The sequence below is a fragment of the Canis aureus genome, chromosome 15 (assembly GCF_053574225.1).
Source record: "Canis aureus isolate CA01 chromosome 15, VMU_Caureus_v.1.0, whole genome shotgun sequence".
In the NCBI taxonomy this organism is placed as follows: Eukaryota; Metazoa; Chordata; class Mammalia; order Carnivora; family Canidae; genus Canis; species Canis aureus.
In genome coordinates, this window is record NC_135625.1 from 6,179,017 (window position 1) to 6,201,925 (window position 22,909).

At 47.6% G+C, this 22,909-nt stretch overlaps 1 pseudogene; it reads left to right on the plus strand.

Annotated features, from left to right (window-relative positions):
* The first annotated feature begins 9,248 nt into the window (after positions 1-9,248).
* Positions 9,249-11,423, plus strand: LOC144285134 (ubiquitin carboxyl-terminal hydrolase 17-like protein 6; annotated as a pseudogene).
* The last annotated feature ends 11,486 nt before the right edge of the window (positions 11,424-22,909 follow it).

The window sequence follows — 22,909 nt, forward strand, 5'->3', positions numbered from 1 at the left end:
TAGGCTCCTGAATCCAAGATAAACCCTGCAGAAGGTTTCGTCTGGACTCCTGTTGTGATTCTGAGTCTGGGGTTATGGATTTGCTCCCGAATGGGACCCTCTGTGCCCTGTGACCCTGGGTCAGGTGTTCAAAACTGCAGCTATTTCAGAAAACCGATCTTTTCCTCACCCTTCAATTCATGAGTTACACATCCAAGAAGACTGACTCCACACACATTTTTCCAAATTAAATGATATCTATGTTGACACGCATGTTCACTATCTCATGTGCTATTTAGAAGAGTCCAGAAGGGGGTGGTTGTCCTATGTCTTCTGGAATGCTTGCTTTCACAGAACTGAAGCTCCAGTGCAGCTCGTGTGTGCTGACTGTGTCACAGCGATGGGGAAGGCTATGGGCCATGGGGCAAGCGCTCAGGAGGACAAAGGATCAGGCTCTGGGCCAGGCCACATGCAGACATGTTCATGACCAGGTTAATGGAGGACATTGTGGTGTTTGTCCAAATGGGGGCTCCTTTGTTTCCTTTTTCTCTTCTCTTGGACATGGAGCTATTCACCAGGAAGCAGCAGCCTTGCAGGCAGGACTTTCTAGGAGAGAGAGGAGTCAACATGCCTGTGCCAATGTCATTTTTGCTGGATTTATTCACAGGCTAAGTCATTTGAAAACACAAGACAGTTATGTTTAAAAACTACCATGTACTGGGCCAAGACAGTCCTGCCTTAGTAGTTTCTGTGAAATCAGGTGCAGAGCGGCAGGAAAGTCATCTCATCTCCTATTATGTGAAAGTCAATATGTGCATTGTGAGGAATGAGAAATTTCTAGGTGTAGGATGGAGAGATGATGGAGGAGAGATGGATGACAGGGAGGCTCTTCAGCGATAGATGGACACACCCTCGATGGAGAAATAGATAGGGAGTAACATTGCTCTTGAGAGCTACTCCTCAGCCCTCCTTCCCTGCTTGGAAGGTCCTGGCCAGGGGTGAAGCAGGAGGACCCATTACTCGCAGGGCAATATTATCAGAAACTTCCTGGCACTTACAGGGTCTCAACCTGATCTACTCTTTTCCAAACCAATATTGACCTCCCAGTAGGGCCCCCAGGCTTCCAATGAAAGCCATGGTTTCCCCAGGTGCAGAGGCTGCACAGGGGATGAGCAAGGACTGCGGAGCGTTGGAAGCACAGCACAGGAAGGATTTTTCACCTTTCCTCAGCAGGCAGTGTCCAGCTGTGGCAACATTAGAGTTGCAAGGTGGGAACCACGTCCCCAGACCTTCTGTCAATACTCATCGTGCCTCTGCAGCTCTAGCAAATGCACACGCTGCAGCCCAAAGTGTGGAGCTGCACACCTGCCAGCCTGAGCAGCTGCACAAAGTGGGGTCCTTTGGAAGCCTAGGAACAACTTGGGCTGGCCAGCGTCGCCCTCTGCTGGTCTGAGCTCACGGTGCAAGGCTCCTGTTGTGACCTCTCCTATGGAATGGGAATAGGTGGGTGGACTTGCTCAGGTGTGGGTAGCACAGGTGGGAGAAGGTCATCCAGGAGGTGCTGGCCACAGCGTACAGGGAGCTGAATGGATGATTATGGGGGATTTCATAATGTGAGCGTGTGTGTGTGTGTGTGTGTGTGCGTGTCTGAATGCAGATGTTAATCCAGCAGAGGTTTGGATACCGAAATTTGCACAGATTGACTTGCATATGTGGATTTTTCTGTGGCTTTTTCCTTCATCATTCATGTGTCCTGCCCTATTGCCATTTCACTTAAGATTCCTGTCAGTTCAGAACAAATCAAATAAAAGACACTTCATTGGATGTAGTCATTCAAAATCTAACTCCACTTTGTGAATTTAAACCCTTTAATTCCAAAAATACTTGTCAGTCTTCATTCATCTAGAATTCCTGGATCCAGGGCTGTAGAGGATGGTTGGTTTTCCAAAGCAGCTCCAGCCATAATGACTGACACAGGATTTCAGGGCACAGAGGGAACTATTTAGGAGGAGATCCACAGCCCGGGCTGAGTCAAACTCGACTTAGACATGATTGTTGTCGGAGAGAGAAAATTTCAGGAAGAGTGACAGGTCACTCATCACTAGAATTTTCTGGGCAGTTGGGGCTTTGGAGGACAGGGGTGTGGGATGGGCAAGGTCTGCTCTTCCTCCAGGTAGACCCTCTTTCCTGAAACAAACCCCCAACACACGCAGATACTCAAAGAATACACACATCTATACATAAAGGAATGATTATAAATGCTGTCTTAGAAAGTCAAATGGTATTCCACCTGTTTTCATACCTCATTAGATCTCGTTCCAATGTATTTTAACTTTTTGAGGCAAATGACACATATTTATTTTACGTTGTAAAAGAGAAGAGGATACTTTCTCTACATGTGTGTGGATTCCTCAGGATAGGCAAACCACCAGCTATGCCTGAGCATCCTCTATTAAATAAGCAAAGGTAGAGTCATCAGATCCTGCTACATCAGTTAAACAACATTTGAGCAAGAAGCGTATTCTACATCCAATTTGAAAATTCCCAAATAGGATTCGGTGCATTTGACAGAAATTAGGAGGACAGTGGGCATTCCAGCTTCCCATAAATGCGTCCGTATCTACTGTTGGATTTGAACTAAGGTATTGTCATCCTCTAACCCTGTTCCTATGCACATCTTAAACTCAAAATTGATTCATCACAATACTTGTATTTTCATAATTACTTACTGAATATATTAGGCATTGTGTATGTACCAACTCCCCGAGGAACCTGAGATAATTGATTATTCTTATCGCAAGAATAAATATATTTAAAAATTCAGTGAGGTCAACTGTGTAAAACACTGGCAAATTACAATTGCAATGAAATAAGATAGTGAAGGGGCAAGATTGTCGAAAACTGGGGACCTCCGCTCAGCTGGATCCTTGATGGTAGGTAGATGCTATCCGATCATTGTGAAGAGCTAGGAATCCCACCTGACGTTTAATAAAAGAATTGCTGGAGCAATTCAGTAGAAAAGCGACCACCCTCTGCAAGGTGGGAGATGCGAGACGTGAATCCAAAGTGATATATCAGAAGGTGAATGGCAGGGCGGGCAGTTTACACACCCCAGAATCGGGAAAGGGAAGGGCCACAGAGCCCACATTGCAATCTGCCTTGGCAATCTGATCCGGTGAGACACAACCTTGCCTGAAATGAGCTCAGGTGGTGAAATGGGCAGACACTACTTTGGACACAGTGTCTCAGAATTCTCAGAGTCCCAAAAAGAATGGGGGTGCCCACGGGGGTGGAGTTCCCAAGACTTGGGGTGTGGACACTGGTCATGGCCAACAAGAGTGCGAGGGGAATCTCAGCTCAGTTGGCCCTAAAACTGGAACCACTTTGCCTAATCGGCTGACCACTCTCCACATGGGAATCCTGCAAAGGACAGGGAAGTGGGGACCCTGCCCCTTCCCCTGGGAGAGGCAGAGAGTGTAGGTGCACCCCCGGGGGACAGCTCTCAGTGCAGAGACCCTGGAAGGAACAGTAACAGGACAACCCTCTCTCTTCTCCTGGCAGACTGGTCTGGGCGCCCACCACAGGCGTCTGCAGCATCTGGCACACCCCAGTGACTCCTGCTTGGCCCTGAGTGCTTACTGAAGAGCGGGACCCTGATCTTTCTTCTCTGAGGCTGGAGATCAGATTCGAGCCATTTCGTGTTGGTCTCCTAAAGAGGCACAGAGGGCTTTCAAGGAACAAAGCCACACAGGAAAACCAGAAAGAGCTCACAGTGAGCCCAGCCCCGAGGCAAGGGGACATGTAAGCCGGACCAGGAACAGACCCTGAGCATCAGTGCAGCAGGCCCCTCCCCCGGGAGATCAGCTCCCAAGATGCCATGAACACCATGTGTATGGACATCAAAGGGCTGCGTATTCCAGGTGTGGGACAACACAGTATAGAGAATTTGACTGTTCATCTAATGATTCCTATATCTGCAGTTTAAACTTCTATGATGCTTTTTTGACTTTTTCCCCTTTTCCACTGGTTTCGTGTTTTCTCAACTCTTCGATTTTAAGACATTTGGTAACTTCAATTTTTTACACTCATATTTTATAGATACATTCTTTATGTTTGGCTTCTTGTCACTGGAATGAATTTTATTGTTCTCCATATACAAGTTTTGCTTCTTGACAATTTGAGATTTAGTGTCTCAGGCTCATGGTATATCCATAACCTATGCCAGCTTGTCCAGATAACTCTGTCTTCCTCCATATCTGGATGAGACTGGATTTTCCATTGGGAAGATAGATTTGGTCTGCTTTGCTTTGGTTTGGTGTTTTGATGGCAGGGAAGCAAAAGACACGTGAGGTGACTAGAGGGGAGAGCACAGGCCTGCCCAGGACTTCTTCTGCTAGTCTTTCTCCCTGGTCTCCCTGGGCACATGGACCAAATTCCCTCCAAGCACATGAAGTACCAGTTCTGCTGGAGAGCCCAGCCTGAAGGCCCTTTGCTCAAGCCTGCCTGCCTCCTCACCCCTGTGCCCTATATACCTGCAGGTCCAAGAATCCTTAGGCTACTTCACTATCTCCAATCCCGACATTCCCTGTGAGGATCGGCCTTCCTACCCTTGGACCTTTGGGATCCTCATATTTCTGTTGTGGCATGCATCCCTTGAGTGCCCAGGAAGCTGCATTTTCCTCAGAAGCCATGAGGTAGCAATAGGGCAGCTTTCATGGAATGAGACAGGGGACTGAGGCTCCACGGATCAGACTCTGACCCGGGTCACATAATGATTGCATGAATGGGAGTTACTTAGGGCTTGAGGGTGGGAGAAGGATCCCACACCATGGCTTCTCTACTGCCCTCTGAATTTAAAAACCTAGTGTGCACATCGAGGAGCTCCTCTACCCTCCATATGCACAGAGAGAGGGAACACCCTTGAACAGGAGCTCTGGAGTGAGGAAAGAGCAGTCAGTTGTTTTTCCTAAAAAAGAAATCCTCATGACACAACCATGGATGTGCTTTGGTTTGGTTTCGTTTGGGTTGGTTTGGTTTTGCTGAGTTTCATTTGGTTTGGTATCACATGGTGTTGTATTGTTTCCATTGGCCCACTTCAGAGATATGCCTGAGAACGAGGGACAGAGAGAGAAAGAGAGACAGTCAGAGGGAAGTACCCAGTCCTGGGTCTCGTGCTATTTGGACCATTACATGCCCACTAGTCAAACATTGCCTTGTTAGGAAATCATCTGGAGGGAGATAAATCTCCATGCTCAGGCCTCTGAAAGGAGGCATCATGATCCAACATTGAAGTGGGTTTCAGGATATATAAAGAATGAAACCGTCAACTCATCCCATTACAGAGCACGTGTGACCGAGGCCCCATGCGGAGCACATGGCACCCACACTGGATGCTCAGGGATCCACGTTGCCTGGGTAGTACTTCATGCAGAACACTGTGTGTGCATGAGACCCTCAATGTCTACGTATCCCCTGAACCTATCAAGCTGCTGTTTCCTCTCAAGTAATTATGGCTGGAGGAATTAATATAACTATGGAGAGGTTCAGAAATGCTGAGCAATAAAAACCCCACAAAACAAGATCAAAAGAATGACATGCACACTATTCATTTGTGCTAATATTTTATTAACAGAAAAACACTACACACAATTCTAAATTAACACTAAAGAATAAACGTACTGCCTGGGTTAAATATCGACAATCACAGTTTCGGCAAAGCTACCACCACTGAGTCAAGAAAAGCTCATCTCAGGAGAAAACACAGTGTCCATTTGCAGGGCCCACAGCGGCTGTTCAAAGCTGAAAACCCAAATGCAGACATGTGTACGCCAATGAGAGCTTAAAGTCTGAGTTTCTATTTCCATTGGAGTGACAAGTGCTCATTCGAAATTCCCTCCATTTCTAGGAGAATCTATTTGCTGAAGAGAAAATTGACATCCCAGAGGGAAGAGTAGCCTTCTCCACAGCACACGGATTTCCCTAAAGAAAAGTGCATTGTGTGCCTTAGGGGTTCAGTGTCTGTGCACGGCCCAGGAGCATGAGAGGAAGCAGGCTGTGGACCCGAGAATTCCCATGCAAAGGAGCTGAGCAAGTGCTGATTCCCCACATGAGTCCAGGAGGGGCCACGTCCTCAGGTCCGCAGTCACCACTTAGGGTGCAGTGGGGTGGAGACAATGTCCGAGGCCAGGAGCTGGCTCATTCGCTCTCAGTGTCTTCTGAGGATGAGGACACCTGTAGGTCACCATGGAGGACACTCCAGGGGCCACAGACACAGGCTCCAACCGACATGTGGGGGGCAGGAGGGCCCTGAGCAGGGCCTTGCTTCTCGGGAAGAAGGATGAGGGAGCTGCGAGGAACCGGGAGCTCCAGCACCTTCTGTTCAATCTGGTGAAGACCATTCTCAGGGGCTGAGTGGGGGCCCGCGCAGAGGGCGGCCGTGGGGGCTCAGTACACGGCTGCAGCATCTCCAGGTGAGGTGTGGCAGGTGTGGGCTGGGGGCCCTTTCTTGGCCGGAAGGCAGGTGTCTTCCTGGGCTGCAGGGGCCTGGCTGTGCATCCACAGGCACGTCTACTTCCTGGAGGACACAGACTCCCCGAAATCCCCACAGGGGCTTCCACAATGATCCCGGAGGTGTGCTGGCTGGGGCTCCATCACGGTTTCTTTCAGGAGTTCTGGGACCTGTCTAGGGGCATCTGGACACATTTCTTGCCTGGAGTCTGGAGGGGCATTTGGGAATTATTTGCCAATGCGTTGCTGACAGTGGGACGGGTGTTCTCCTCATGATACTTGGGTGGTGCCTGGGTGTGTCCCAGCCCATGGTCCTGGGAGCCAGCCTGGGGACCCTCGAGGGAGACTCTGCAGGGCCTCTTGGCTCTCTGCTGCACAACCAAGCTATCAGCCCTGACAAAGGGTTGGCGACCCGGCTGAGGGGTGTCAGCCATCGGCACTTCCTGGGCACCAGGAGGTCCACCAAGTGGGCTGTGGCTAACTTGAGGGCTTCTAAGACGAGAGGTGGAATGGGACCGGAGTCTTATGTCAGGGGGCTGAGTACGTGGTTCCATCGGCAGGGCAGGGTCAGGGATAGAAGGCCTCCTGGTGGTGTAGACGAGCATCGGCATGTGTGGACGCTGTGGGAAAAGAGAACACACGGGACTCCATGAGTTTGGCCCCGGCACCAAGGCAAAATGAACACTCAGGAAAGAAAGAAAGAAACCAACAAATGCCCACGACCTTAGTAACCACCCCCTCCCCCGGAACAGGGAAAGAAAGAGTTGGGATCTGTTGACCTAGGAGTAGGGAATCTGGCTCCAGGACTCGTCCAAACAAGGCCTGACAGGATGCTGTTGATGCCCTTGAGACATGGGGGGGACACGCAAAGTCCTGCCTCACAGCGATGCTTCCTCCATTGGACCAGCGCTTCCATCCTCTCTGCTCATGAGGCGATAGGAGTCCTGCAGCTGGAGAGTCATGGTGGGAGCTCCTGAGTGGGGATGGGCAGTGTGGGATGATGTGTCACAAAGGACAGCGGCCTGTTCTTCTCTGAGGTTGGTATGTGCTCCAGGAGTGCCCGCCAATGACCTTCACACGTCAAACAGCCAGTGTTCGCACAAATACCAGGCATAAGGCAACATCATGGGCACCAAGGGAAAAAAGTGTGCAAATCCACGCTGCTCAACTGCCACTGGTCAGAGAGGAAGTGGAGCCCGGCCTCCCCCAGGAGGCCCATGGAGCCCAGCAAGTCCAGAAGGGCACAGCCCGGGACGCAGCACACACTCACCCTCACATAGTCACAAGATTCCGTGTCTTCCTTCCAGGTGCGCTTCTGCCCCTCCTGGGGTCACCTGGGGAACCTGTGGAGCAGGCCTTTCCTCTGCTCGGCTACTTGCCTGCACCAGAAATCAAGGCATGGAAAGGAGAAGGAACTCCCTTCCCTGGCTTCCAGCCGGACACCTGCTCGGGGCTTGGGCCAACCTGGTCCTTTCCCTCCGCAGCAACTCTACGCCCACCTCTGCCCCTCACCCTAACTATCGGGAGCTGAACAGGTCGTCCAGGCAGTTTCTTACATTCAGAATCTGAAAGGGTCTGCCTTGGCATGTGCCAAGCTCCATATATTCACTGGTGCAGGGACACTTGTCCAGCCACAAACCCCACACCAAATCAGCAGGGACAGCTCCATCACCCAAATGTGGACCCTGTTAGTCTGGGAGCTCCTCTGCCTGCCTCGCCCAGCCTGGCTCTACCCGCAGCCGCCCTGCACACTGTGCATGCACACGTACTCGGGGTCTGTCATATAGCCTTGGTGTTCGGGTCACCAGCCCCATTCCTCACCTTCATCTCCCTGCCTTCTCCCTCTCAGCCTGGTTCAACAGCCCAGCCTGGTGCCGCTGGTCCTGCTGACTCCCCGGCTCCACATTCTCCTTCAGCCTCCTGGAGCCCAAGGCCAGGGGAAGGAGGGTTGCGTCCCAGTGTGTTACGGGGCATCTGGTGCTTGATGCCTTGTGTCCAAGGTCCCGCGGTCTTGGACAGGTAAAATGAGGCATATAAACACTGGATTTAAGATATACACTCTTGTAGGAAAGGGAGTTTCAAAGGAATGTTTCCCAAAAGAATGTTTCCCAGTGAGAGAATTCCTGTTGTGGTGGACCTGGGTCACACCAAGGCAGAAACTGGTATTCATCAAAACATTCACAATCTTTGTAGACTGGAATATAGTCCAGAGAGATGGAAGTGTAGAAGCCAAGCAATGGATGCCATATTCCCAAATAATTGGTTTCAGCTACAAACATTCTGCTGGTGAGGAGAACGAGTTCCTATGTGATACCTGAGCTCCTTTGGGAAAGTGATCTTCCCTGTCCTAGAGCACTAACGTATAACACTCCTTGGCTCGCTTGGGGTTACTCAAAGGAAAGGACATTGAAAAAGGTTTCCTCTGAACATAGAAACTCTGAACAAATTCTGTTGAGAAAGGTGCAGGGACAGTTAAGGAGGTTGAGAATAATCTGAAAGTTGCCTGTTGTGGGAGGCAAGAATGGGAGCTGGGCTGACCTGAATGGTCTCCGTCAGGGAGGGACCACACCCAAATCCTGTAATCCAATCTAGCAATTAGAGTGGATGAGAGGACTTTGTGCCTTATCCCAGGGACCAAAAGCCATAAAAGGTGGAGGTGAGGTTCACTATCTGACATTTGGAAACTGGCACAGTGAGAGGAGCATCCCTTTGCGACCCGAAGCTCCTGGTTGAATGTATTTGTGGACACTGTTTCTGCAGACATGGAGGCTGCCCACCTCCACCCCTCAGAGGAGCCTCAGTTCAGCGCCTCTCCCAAACCCCAGTCATGCTGGTCAAAGAGAGGCGGTGCTGAAGTCCACGGAGGACCCTCTGTGCCCGAGACGACATCCCCTGCATCAAAGACTCTCTCCTCCCCGACTGACCCGTTGGCTCCCGCATCAGCAGGGCTGCCTCCCACCAAGACGCCTCTGAGTTGGAAGAGCCTTTCCCAGGTGGGAGCCGGGCTTCAGAACATGGGCAACACTTGCTATGTGAATGCGACCCTACAGTGTCTAACCTACACAGAGCCCCTCGCCAGCTACATGCTGTCCCAGCAGCACGGGACCACCTGTAGGAGGCAGACATCCTGCATGCTGTGTACCCTGCAGGCTCACCTGACGCGGGTTCTCTGCCATCCTGGACGTGTGCTCCGGCCCCTGCCACTCCTGCTCGCCGCCTTCCACAGACACAAGCAGGAAGATGCCCATGAGTATCTCATGTTCATTCTGGATGCAATGCAGCAAGCATGCTTGCCTGAGGACAAGCTCTCAGACCCTGAGTGTCCTCAGGACAGCACCCTCATCCAGCAACTCTTTGGGGGGTACTGGAGGTCTCAAATCCAGTGTCTCCACTGCCAAGGCACTTCGAGCACTCTGGAACCTTACCTGGACATCAGCCTGGACATCGGGGCTGCTCACAGCATCAGCCAAGCTTTGGAGCAGTTGATGAAGCCCGAACTGCTGGAAGGTGAAAATGCCTACCATTGTAGTAAGTGTCTGGAGAAGGTGCCTGCGTCCAAGGTGTTGACTTTGCACACTTCCCCGAAGGTCCTCATCCTGGTCTTGAGACGATTCTCAGACTTGACAGGCAACAAAATGACTAAGGAGGTGCAATATCCTGAGCGCCTTGACATGCAACACTACCTGTCTGAGCAGAGGGCAGGACCCTTGGTTTATGTGCTCTATGCCGTGCTGGTGCACGCTGGGAGGAGTTGCCACAGCGGACATTACTTCTGTTTCGTAAAGGCAGGAAATGGCCAGTGGTATAAAATGGATGATGCTAAGGTCAGCGCCTGTGATGTGACTTGTGCGCTGCGCCAACCTGCCTATGTCCTCTTTTATATGCAGAAGACTGATCTGGAGAGAGACCTTGGGAGGGAGTCAGTCGAGGAGGGAGGACTCGCATCTCCCGAGGCAGACCCCACGGTGGTGGGTGAGGCCTCAGGAGAGCCGGCAACGGATCCCTCCGTGAACCTTCCTGAGTTGGAGGAGTGTGGGGAAGAGACCTCAAGGCAACAAATGACAGTGGAGATGCCTCCAGGAACGCAATCGACCTAAGCTTGAACTCAATGTCAGGAGAAGAGAAATTGCTCTTCCTGCAAACGCAGTCATCCTTCACCACTCCAAATACAGACCTGAGATGCCGAAGAATCATCCTCAGCAGACCGTCGACGTGCTCACCACTGCAGCTGGGATGCTCCCACCTCAGGTGGCCGGGGACGTGGCCAAGGTCCCACGTGTGCCAGGGAGAGCCCGACCTACCAAGAGGATGAGCAAGAAGGGACAGAGGTCTGGGGAAGCAGTCCAGGGATGTGTCTCCTAACTTTGGTGCACATGGGCGCACACACCCACACACACAGCATCACTCACTCCAAACCCGAACACAGACCCATACTGGAAATACTTTGTGTTGTGAGAAGTGTGTGTTCTGTATGTATGGAAGAACCATCTATCTGGTGTGTTCATGGGATATGGCCTTCAACTGAACCTAGAGGACACTGATATTTAAACCTGGGTCTTTGTCATGATCTTATATTGGGATAGTGTGGATTTCATATGGGGTGTATCGAGGAACCTGCCTCTCCTTCAGCCTTGGGGAGAGTGGGGGCCACTTGCAGGTGAGAGGCAGTGAGCAGTCAGGGTTGAGAGTCGATATGATGCTGAGGACCTGGGGTTGAAGTATGTTTGACCCTCTCGTCATGGTCCCCACTTCCCAATGCTTTTCTTCTATTTATATTGAAAGAATATTTGTCTGAACACATGAGTATGTATTGGGTCTTGCTAGCGATGTGTCTTGGTCAATGCTTGGAAATTGTAAGAAGGAAATTAAGTGCTTACTTTTGGGACAATAACTGCATCCAGCCTGATATAACCATAGTGATTATATTATGTTCCCTTCACTCTCTCCCACATTAAGACTGAAGAGAAGCAAACTAACAAGGGCTGTTATTCCAAAAGGAAATGCCCAGCCTCCCACTGAATATAACTTTTTACAACTCTTGCTACCATCTGCTCTGTGGCACCTCCTGACCCAGAAGCAGTGGACTCTGGATTTCAGACCAGTTCAAATTCAAATTTGGACATGGTTTGATACCTTGGAAAACAGTGCCAAGTTCATGAGTATAGCAAAAGCGTTTTGAGGTCAGGTTATAGGTGTTCTGTGTTATCATTGCATTTCTTACAGAAGAGTTTGACAAGTTCATTGTAGAATGGAAATTATTACATGACCAGCAAACGCCTCTGAGTGTGACCGTAGATGTGCAGTTGTAACATCACATCATAATGTTATTTTCACTCTGTATTCAAACTTGGAAATACCACCCTTACTGGAGAGTAAGGGACGATAGGATCTGTGCAGAAGAAATCAAGCTTTTTTGTAGATTTTCATGTAACAAAGACAGATTAGAGATATAAAGTGTCAGGGTTTCTTTCATGTCTGGGAATTGTGTTTCTTTTGACCAATACAGTTTATTGTGTCGTAAAGAGTGAGGAAACCTGTGTGCATGTCTTGCCAAGAGTTCCCTAAGAGGACCTGCAGGTATCCCCGTCCTCTGAAGACTGTCATAGGGAATGAGACAGCTCATGGACTCGGGGACTTGTCCTCCACAGCAGAGGACACTGAGGAGGTGTCTGTGGGAATGAGGATATGTCTCCACCTGGACTGTTGTGGTGAACCAGCAATTCCTCCGCTGAACTGGATGGAAACGGTCAAGTCCACAACGTGCTGGGTGTCCTGCTTTTGTGCGCCTACACATACACTCCCCCCACTACACAGATGCTGCAGTTTTTCTTTAGGTAAATCTATAGGACTGTCAAAGCGTGCATCCAATCCGGAATGTCAAGTTTGTCTTAGTGAAATCCATTTTCTAACAAATGTAGGGAAATCATCCTGGCAATTTGTAACTTGGTTGTAAACAGAAATTAACAAGTTAATCTGAAATTGTTTTATAAATGTCTGAATTTCTGATTTAGAAAAAGATCCCATTCAGAGTTCTGCAAATTACACCATGTTTTCTCCTAGAAGACATTTTCTGTACTTGTTGATATTATTTCTCTGAAATTGTTATGCAGAATATTGCATCTGCTTTGTTTGTTTTTGCTCTAAAATGTTATTAGGAAGTGGTGTGGTTTTTTATTCTTAATAAAAAATTCCCACATATGATTTGGTGTGCAGGCTTTTTCTCCCCAGTAGTTCAGAACCTTGAAACAGTTGTTTTATTTCCAGGCTGGCTCCTCACAGAGGCTTCTTTGCCTGCTTCCCCTGAGTGGAATTCCACAGCCACCTTTAGGTCACCTGCAGCTCAAATTCATATCCTCCCCCCATGGGAATTTCTCACTCCTACTCACTGGCTCAATATAGGGGAAGCGCCAGCAGCCATTTAAGAGGAAATGCAATGGGACATAGGGACATTATTCTTCAGGGTCTCTTCAATTATGAGAGCTCTGACCAGGAAGATGCTTGTATGAGAAATTAAGGGGGAGGGAGTAGATTGAACCAGAAGCACACCATCTCTGTCCAAGGCTAGCAGAGACCCCGAGGAGGGATGATGGGAGATGGTTGGATAGCACACTGTGGGGACGGTGGAGGCTGGACAGTCAGCATATGGATTCTCTGGTTAGGTGTCTGGACTTCAATGCTCATCCTGTCCAGGTATCCATTAGTCACTCAAGGGGTGTCTCTCTATATCAAGATCTATTAGTCATGAGGACAGACCAAAGAATCTGCAGAGCCTCCCACAGAACAGATTCACGAGTTCTTTTTTTTAAAAGATTTATTTATTTATTAATTAATTAATTCATTCATTCATTTATGATAGACAGAGAGGGGGGCAGAGACACTGGAGGAGGGAGAAGCAGGCTCCATGCCCGGAGCCTGACGTGGGACTCGATCCCGGGATTCCAGGATCATGCCCTGGGCCAAAGGCAGGCGCCAAACCGCTGAGCCACCCAGGGATCCCCAGATTCATGAGTTATTTCCTGGGACACCAGAATTGCCAATCCTGGATGGAGTTCTAGGTGGACCTCATACCTGTTTCCAGGAAACAATGTGTTGAGTCCTGGCTCCATCAACCTGTGGCAAGATGTCAGGCTGGAATTGTGTTCACAATAGAAATCTGGGCTGAAACTAGGTTTTGGGGACAGCCCCAAGGCTAGATTCCATGGCAGGATATGGAGGTTTAATCTGGGAGGCCACATCCAATCAATGATCTGTGAGCTTGACAAGGAGGGTAGGTTCCTGGCCATGGTGGGTGAATGTAAGCATAAGGATTACCTGACTTCCCATCCTGAGCTTTTGTGTTGTCCTGGAGGAGAAAACAAAGTCAGGACTTTTCACAGGAGATATCCTAGGGCATGTGTCTCGTGGCAGGTTTGAGCGCAGGCAGGAGACAGGAAACAGCTTCTAGGGAGCTTGCCTCCTCCCGTGAGGTGTGCATCATCCCATTACCAGCTGCTCCAATAGAAGACACCACAGATGGACCACATCTTAGCTCTTCCTCTCCACTTCATAGAAATCAAGCACAGTAAAGGCATGGAGATGAGAACAATCCATTCCACAGTGATATTATTAAAAGTGCTCATTTTAATGGGAAAAGAACCCCACCCCTGTGGTGATAAGGGGACATTAGCCTCCTGTTACCAGAGGGCGAGATGAGAAGGTTTCAATACAGTGTTTTAGTTTCTTTTGAAGAAGCCATTGCATTCACTCTTCTGGCAGTGGACCGAGCTAATCCTGTCTTCAGAGTGTAGGGATAGAGGAACATTCCTCAGCATCTTAAAAGCCATCTAGGGAAACCCCTCAGCAAACATCATTCTCAATGGGGAAACAGTGGGAGCCTTTCCCCTAAGATCAGGAACAAGGCAGGGATGGCCACTCTCACCCCTGCTATTCAACATAAGATACCTAGGAATCAACCTGCCCAAAGAGGTAAAGGATCCTAACCCTAAAAACTACAGAACACTTTTAAGGAAATGGAGGGAGACAGAAAGAGATGGAAAAATATTCCAAGCTCAAGGATTGGAAGAAGTAATATTATGAAAATGTCAAGGGTACCCAGGGCGATTCACACATTTAATGCAATCCCTATCAAAACACTGAGGACTTTCTTTAGAGATTTGGAACAAATCATCTTAAGATTTGTGTGGAAATAGAAAAGACCCTGAATAGCCAGGAGAATATTAAAAAGAAAACCATAGCTGTCTTTAAAATTTTTAGTGATACTGTGTGTGATACACGATTTGGAATATATATGGAATCAATACATTTTGTTGCATTAGGGATTTTTCCATTTGGAGACATCTCAGTAAATCAGTTCCATGTGGTGGCTCTAGCATGTTGGGGCTCACATGCCAGCGATCACACAGAAGCAAAGAATTGAAGGACACATGGAACCTGAAGACTCCATAAGCAAGGAAGGGACCTCGGGGAGAGAATGGAATTTTAAGAAATCCCTCACGGAAGAAGAGCATGGAGTGAAGACACTCTGGGTGCAGAGACGGGAGACGGTGGTGGATAAGGAAGAGCCCCGCCGTCAGGAGGATATCCGATGCTGCCAATTCCTTCCAATGTGGCTGCTTTTGCCCTTGGAGTGTCCTAGATAATGTCTGCTTGAGGGCCTTGCTGTCTCATGCTTCTTACCCGGAAATGAAAAATAACGCCAGACATGTGGGTCTCAGGAATGTGGGAGGGAGCCCCGAATCCAGCAGCACGGCCACTGGAAGTACTCCATTTCTTTCTATCTTTCCAAACAGCTTTAGGAGAATAGGTATGGTTTCTTCTTTAAACGTTTGATAGAATTCCCCTGGGAAGCCATCTGGCCCTGGACTCTTGTGTCTTGGGAGGTTTTTGATGACTGCTTCAATTTCCTCCCTGGTTATTGTCCTGTTAAGGTTTTCTATTTCTTCCTGTTCCAGTTTTGGTAGTTTGTGGCTTTCCAGGAATGCGTCCATTTCTCCTAGATTGCCTAATTTATTGGCGTATAGCTCCCCATAATATGTTTTTAAAATCGTTTGTATTTCCTTGGTGTTGGTGCTGATCTCTCCTTTCTCATTCATGATTTTATTAATTTGAGTCTTCTCTCTCTTCTTTTTAATAAGACTGGCTAATGGTTTATCTATCTTATTAATTCTTTCAAAGAACAAACTCTTGGTTCTGTTGATCTGTTCCACAGTTCTTCTGGTCTCGATTTCGTTGAGTTCTGCTCGAATCTTTATTAATTCCCTTCTTCTCTTGGGTGTAGGATCTATTTGCTGTTTTTTCTCTAGCTCCTTTATGTGTAAGGTTAGCTTTTGTATTTGAGTTCTTTCCAGTTTTTGAACGGATGCTTGTATTGTGATGTATTTCCCCCTTAGGACTGCTTTAGCTGCATCCCAAAGATTTTGGATGGTTGTATCTTCATTCTCATTAGTTTCCATGAATCTTTTTAATTCTTCCTTAATTTCCTGGTTGACCTTTCATCTTTGAGCAGGATGGTCCTTAACCTCCACGTGTTTGAGGTCCTTCCAAACTTCTTGTTGTGATTTAGTTCTAATTTCAAGGCATTATGGTCTGAGAATATGCAGGGGACAATCCCAATCTTTTGGTATCGGTTCAGACCCGATTTGTGACCCAATATGTGGTCTATTCTGGAGAAAGTTCCATGTGCGCTTGAGAAGAATGTGTATTCAGTTGAGTTTGGATGTAAAGTTCTGTAGATATCTGTGAAATCCATCTGGTCCAGTGTATCATTTAAAGCTCTCGTTTCTTTGGAGATGTTGTGCTTAGAAGACCTATCGAGTATAGAAAGAGCTAGATTGAAGTCACCAAGTATAAGTGTATTTTTATCTAAGTATTTCTTCACTTTGGTTAATAATTGATTTATATATTTGGCAGCTCCCACATTCGGGGCATATATATTGAGGATTGTTAAGTCCTCTTGTTGGATAGATCCTTTAAGTATGATATAGTGTCCCTCTTCATCTCTCACTACAGTCTTTGGGGTAAATTTTAGTTTATCTGATATAAGGATGGCTACCCCTGCTTTCTTTTGAGGACCATTCGAATGGTAAATGGTTCTCCAACCTTTTATTTTCAGGCTGTAGGTGTCCTTCTGTCTAAAATGAGTCTCTTGTAGACAGCAAATAGATGGGTCCTGCTTTTTTATCCAGTCTGAAACCCTGCGCCTTTTGATGGGGTCATTAAGCCCGTTCACTTTCAGAGTTACTATTGAGAGATATGAATTTAGTGTCATCATGATAACTATTCAGTCCTTGTTTTTGTGGATTGTTCCACTGAACTTCTTCTTAAAGGGGAATTTTAAGAACCCCCCTTAAAATTTCTTGCAGAGCTGGTTTGGAGGTCACATATTCTTTTAGTTGCTGCCTGTCTTGGAAGCTCTTTATCTCTCCTTCCATTTTGAATGAGAGCCTTGCTGGATAAAGGATTCTTGTTTGCATGTTCTTCTCATTTAGGACCCTGAATATATCCTGCCAGCCCTTTCTGGCCTGCCAGGACTCTGTGGAGAGGTCTGCTGTTACCCTAATACTCCTCCCCATAAAAGTCAGGGATTTCTTGTCTCTTGCTGCTTTAAGGATCTTCTCTTTATCTTTGGAATTTCCAAGCTTCACTATTAAATGTCGAGGTGTTGAACGGTTTTTATTGATTTTAGGGGGGATCTCTCTATTTCCTGGATCTGAATGCCTGCTTCCCTTCCCAGATTAGGAAAGTTTTCACCTAGAATTTGTTCAAATACATATTCTGGCCCTCTGGCCCTTTCGGCACCCTTGGGAACACCAATTAAACGTAGGTTTTTCTTCCTCAGGCTGTCGTTTATTTCCCTTAATCTATCTTCATGGTCTTTTAATTGTTTGTGTCTTTTTTCCTCAGTTTCCCTCTTTGCTATCAACTTGTCTTCTATGTCACTCACTCATTCTTCCACCTCGTTAACCCTCGTCGTTAGGACTTCTAGTTTGGATTGCATCTCATTCAATTGATTTTTAATTTCTGCCTGATTGGCTCTAAATTCTGCAGTCATGAAGTCTCTTGAGTCCTTTATGATTTTTTCTAGAGCCACCAGTAGCTGTATAATAGTGCTTCTGAATTGGCTTTCTGACATTGAATTGTAATCCAGATTTTGTAACTCTGTAGGAGAGAGGACTGTTTCTGATTCTTTCTTTTCAGGTGAGGTTTTCCTTCTAGTCATTTTGCTCAGTGCAGAGTGGCCAAAAGCAAGTTGTATTGGGAAAAGGAGAAAAAGAGAGGAGAGAAAGAAGGAAAGAAAAGAGAAAGAGAAAAAAAAGGAAGAAAAAAAACGAAAAAAAAAGAAGAAAAAGAGAAAGAAAAAGAAAGAAAGGAGAAAAAAGGGGGGTGGGGGAAGGAAACAAATCAAAAAGCAAAACAAAACAAAAAAAAGAACCACGGGGGAGTATCTTCTGATTCTGTGTACTTTAAGTCCCTTGGCTTCCCCTGGAAGTTGTCAGTCAGTCTAGCTGGTCTTCTGGGGGAGGGGCCTGCTGTGCTGATTTTCAGGTGTTAGCAGTTGGGGGAGCTGCTGTGCCCCTGCCTGGTGCAGGGCTCAGTGGGGGTTGTTTACCCCGTGAGGTCCCAGGAACAACAATCCCAGTGGCGGGGTCAGCTCTGGAAACCTGGATTCAGCCCCCGCAGGAACTCCGGAGCTCTCCGTCTGCAGGGCCTGGAGGCTCCGTGCAGGGCCACTGATCTGCTCAGCTCGGGGCAGGAGCGTCCTCACTGTCCTGGGCCCTCCCGGCCTCTGCCTGTCCCGGGGGGAGGCCGGATCCTGGGCTGTGTCCCGGCGCCCTGTGCTCCGGAGCCTGCGCTGTTGGATTCACGCTCCCGGGGCCGCGCAGCCCCCTCTGCGGAGCCGCCCCCGAGCCCCCCCGAGCTGCTCCGGGTCCCCCCGTGCGCGCTGCAGCCCTTAGGGAGCTCGGCGCACTCTCCCAGGGCGCAGGTGTCTGTTAGTGTCCCCGGGAGCCCGAGGGCATCCCCGCCCTCCTGGGTCCTGCCCCACCTCCCTGCGAGCCCCTTTCCGCCCAGGAAGGTCGGTGCAGCTCCTGCTCCTCCGGGACGGGGCTCTCCTGTCCTGGGGACACTCGCCCCGGCCTCAGCCCGGCTCCTCGCGGGGCCCCTCCCCCTTGGAGGCCTTTGTTTCTTTATTTCTTTTTCCCCGTCTTCCTACCTTGATAGAAGCGCAAACTCTTCTCACTGTAGCATTCCAGCTGGTCTCTCTTTAAATCTCAGGCCGAATTCATAGATTTTCAGGATAATTTGAAGGTTTTCTAGGTAATTTGGTGGAGACAGGTGATTTGGAGACCCTCCTCTCCCGTCATCTTGCCCCTCCTCTGTATTGTCCCTTCTTGATGCGGGGTCCATTTCAAAACCCCCTCACAATAACGGAAAGGGAATGACAGTGTCTGTAGAACAAGATTGATCAGTTTGTGCTGAATTCCCAAATGGCAGAGGACAAAACGTTAAGAATCATCTTCTTTCATATTCCCAATTGAAGTACTGAACCCCAGGGATAGGGAAAGCAAAGAAGTTGACCACAAAATGTGCTCTGAGACACTTAACCTTGTGTCTATGCCTTGAGAGTATAAAAGAAAGCTAGAGAAGGCAGAGGACAAATTTCCTTGGAAAATGTGTTAGTGAGCTGGGATTGGGACCTCACTGTGGCTCCCTGGATGGAGCCTACTTCTCCCTCTGCCTGTTTCTCTGCCTCTCTCTCTTTCTGTCTCTCATGATTGAATAAATAAAAATTTAAAAAAAAAGATCACTGAGCTGAAACCATCCTAAAGGGAGTATTCCCAAATAATGTGACCTGCTCAATCAAAGGGACTCAGTAGTAAGTCATTTTTGGATACATTGCTTGGGTGGAGGGAAATTCATAAGATCAACTAGAAAGAACATCAACCATTCATGAAACTGTGCAATGCCACGAACCAACAGAAACCTTGCAAGAACACATAAATGTGCTCCCCCAAAGAGATCTACCTTGGAAGACTGCTGGACTCATTTATTTCAGTGTGTCACAAAGTACCACAAAAGTTAGCTGCTTAAAGCAGCACACCCTCTCTCGCAGTTCTGTGGGTCCAAAGTCCAGGCATGGTGTATCTGGACCCCGTGCTCAGGGTTTCAGGAGACTGACAGCATGGGGTCAGCTGGGACTTTGATCTAATCTGAGGCAAGAGATCCCCTTGCATCCCCCTGGGGCTGTCGGGGAAAAATTGTGTCCCTTGTGGTTGTTGGCCTGCAGTGGGTTGCTGTCTTCTTGCAGGAAGTCGGCCAGGTATTATGCTGAGCACACAGAAGCTGCCTGGCATTCCCTGACCTGTGGCTCTTTCCATAAAATGGCAGATTTCTCCTTCAAGGTCACCCAGAGTGTCTCTTGTACTTCAAAACTCCTACTTCTGTCTAACAGCACAAAAGAAAGAGGAGAAAACCAAGCTATACAGAATAATGCTTTTGTTCACCATTGGAATCTAGTTGTTAAAAATTAATTGCAAATTCATTTACAACATAAACATACATAGTGCCATAATTAATTAAACAAGGGAAATATCAGTAGATAACAGAAAATAGAAAGAAATATTGATATTGAAAGTTATACCTGAAAAAGATTCACTGAATAGATGTGAGAGTATAGAAAATATGACAGGATCAAGAGTCACTGATATTTGACAAGGAAATTCAAATGGTACCTCAGGAAATATCTGTTTAACACAAAAGAAGTCAGTAATGCAGGAAAGGTGGGTGGAGGAGAAATTTAGGAAACAAATAGCAGGGGCACCTGGTGGCTTAGCTGGTTAAGCTTCTGACTCTTGATTTTGGCTCAGGTCATGATCTCAGGATTGTGAATCTGAGCCCAACACAGAGCCTTATTGGAATTCTCTCTCTCCCACTGTCCCTCCCCACCCTCCACTTAAGCTCTCTCTCTCTCTCCCGCCCCCCCATAGATAAATAAATGCATAATAATAAAAAAGAAAACTATAATAGCAAATGGCAGATGTAAATCCTACCTCATCAATTATGTTATTAAATGCAAATGAATTAAATACTCCAGGTAGAGTCTAGCAGAATGGTTTTTAAAAAAAGTTTTTAAAGATCCAACTATATGCTGTGTGCCTGTGTGAAAGGGACACGCTGGATTCAATGAAATGAAGAGGTCAAAAGTAGAAGGATGGAAAAAGATGGAGCGAGAGACAAGAGAACCCCGTATAGTGGTAGACACGTCAACCCCTTAAGAACACATGACCATTATAAGCGTGTACAAACCTAACAAGAGCCACGAAACACATGAAGTGGGAACTGACACACCAAAGAGAGAAATCAATAGTTCAACAAAAGTATATGTGTTTTATAGCCCAGCATGCGATCTGTGTTGATGAATGTGTCATATGTACTTGAAAAAGGTGTGTATGTGTGTTTTGCAGTCATTTTGGGTTGTATTCCATAAATACCAATTCACTCAACGTGGTGGTAGTGTTGTTTACATCAAACCCGTGTTTGTTAATTTTGGTTCTAGCCTTTGCTGGAAAGAATGACATCAAAATCTTCTGCTCTCATTGTAGAACTGTGTTTCCCCATTTTAATCCATCCAGTTATTGTGTAAAAGTGTTACACAGCATCCCACTCTCCATTTGATAATATTCTTTTTTATCTGAAATGAATATTGGCACTCCAGCCTCCTTATTCTAGATATTTTCATAGTTTATGTTTTTCCATTCATGTGTTTTCAGCCTTTCTTTGTCTTTTTATATTTAATGCTTTCCGTATAATTTGTGATCTGAGGTTACTCTGCCACTTTATTTCCTAGCTTTGACAATTCACAATTATGGACAATGTCCCCATTGCAGTAGGCTGGGTGATGGGTGCCTAAGAACTCTCTGTACCATTTTTGGAACTTATTGTGAGTCTATAATTATCTCAAAGGAAAAAAATGTTTGGAGAGAAGATTCCTTTATGGATAACATGTAGTTTTGTCTTCCTATTTAATCCATATGATTATCTCTGCTGTTTAAGGAGAATATTCAGTCCCTTAACATTTTTACGTAATTAATGATAGATTAGTAGGATGTTGGTCTATCAATTGACTATTTTTGACATCTTTGTTCTACTTGATTTTGTTCCTCTGTTCTCTCTCTTATCTTCTTCAGATTACTGTGATATTTGTGTCAAAATTTGCATTAAATATATGTATTATAATTAATGGCTTCACTGGTATTATCAATACACATCCAACTTAGGGATACAAAGCATCTTAGGCACCAAGGAAAAAATGGGTGCAAAGTCCACCCTGCTCAACTGCCACTGGTCAGAGAGGAAGTGGAGCCCCGCTTCCCCCAGGAGGCCCATGGAGCCCAGCGAGTCCCCAAGGGCACAGCCTGGGAAGCAGCGCACACTCACCCTCACATAGTCACAAGATTCCATGTCTTCCTTCCAGGTGCGCTTCTGCCCCTCCCGGGGTCTCCTGGGGAACCTGTGGAGCAGGGCCTTCCTCTGCTCGGCTTCTTGCCTGCACCAGAAATCAAAGCAGGGAAAGGAGAAGGAACTCCCTTCCCTGGCTTCCAGCCGGACACCTGCTCGGGGTTTGGGCCAACCTGGTCCTTTCCCGCCTCAGCCACTCTACGCCCACCTCTGCCCCTCGTCCTAACTACAGGGAGCTGAACAGGTCATCCAGGCAGTTTCTTACATGCAGAGTCAGAAAGGGTCTGCCTTGGCATGTGCCAAGCTCCATATATTCACTGGTGCAGGGACACTTGTCCAGCCACAAACCCCACACCAAATCAGCAGGGACAGCTCCATCACCCAAATGTGGACCCTGTTAGCCTGGGAGCTCCTCTGCCTGCCTCGCCCAGCCTGGCTCTGCCCGCAGCCGCCCTGCACACTGTGCAAGCACACGGACTCGGGGTCTGTCATATCAGCCTTGGCGATCGGGTCACCGAACCCATTCCTCACCTTCGTCTCCCTGCCTTCTCCCTCTCAGCCTGGTTCAACAGCACAGCCTGTTGCCGCTGGTCCTGCTGACTCCCTGGTTCCACATTCTCCTTCAGCCTCCTGGAGCCCAAGGCAGGGGGAAGGAGGGTTGCGCCCCAGTGTGTTACGGGGCATCTGGTGCTTGGTGCCTTGTGTTCAAGGTCCCGCGGTCTTGTACAGGTAAAATGAGACATTGAATTTAGGATATTGACTCTTGTAGGAAAGGGAGTTTCAAAGGAATGGTTCCCAAAATCATTAAACCAGTGAGAGAATTCCTGTTGTGGTGGACCCGGGCCACACCTAGGCAGAAACTGGTATTCATCAAAACATTCAGAATCTTTGTAGATTGGGATCATAGTCCAGAGAGATGGAAGTGTAGAAGCCAAGCAATGGATGCCATATTCCCAAATAATTGGTT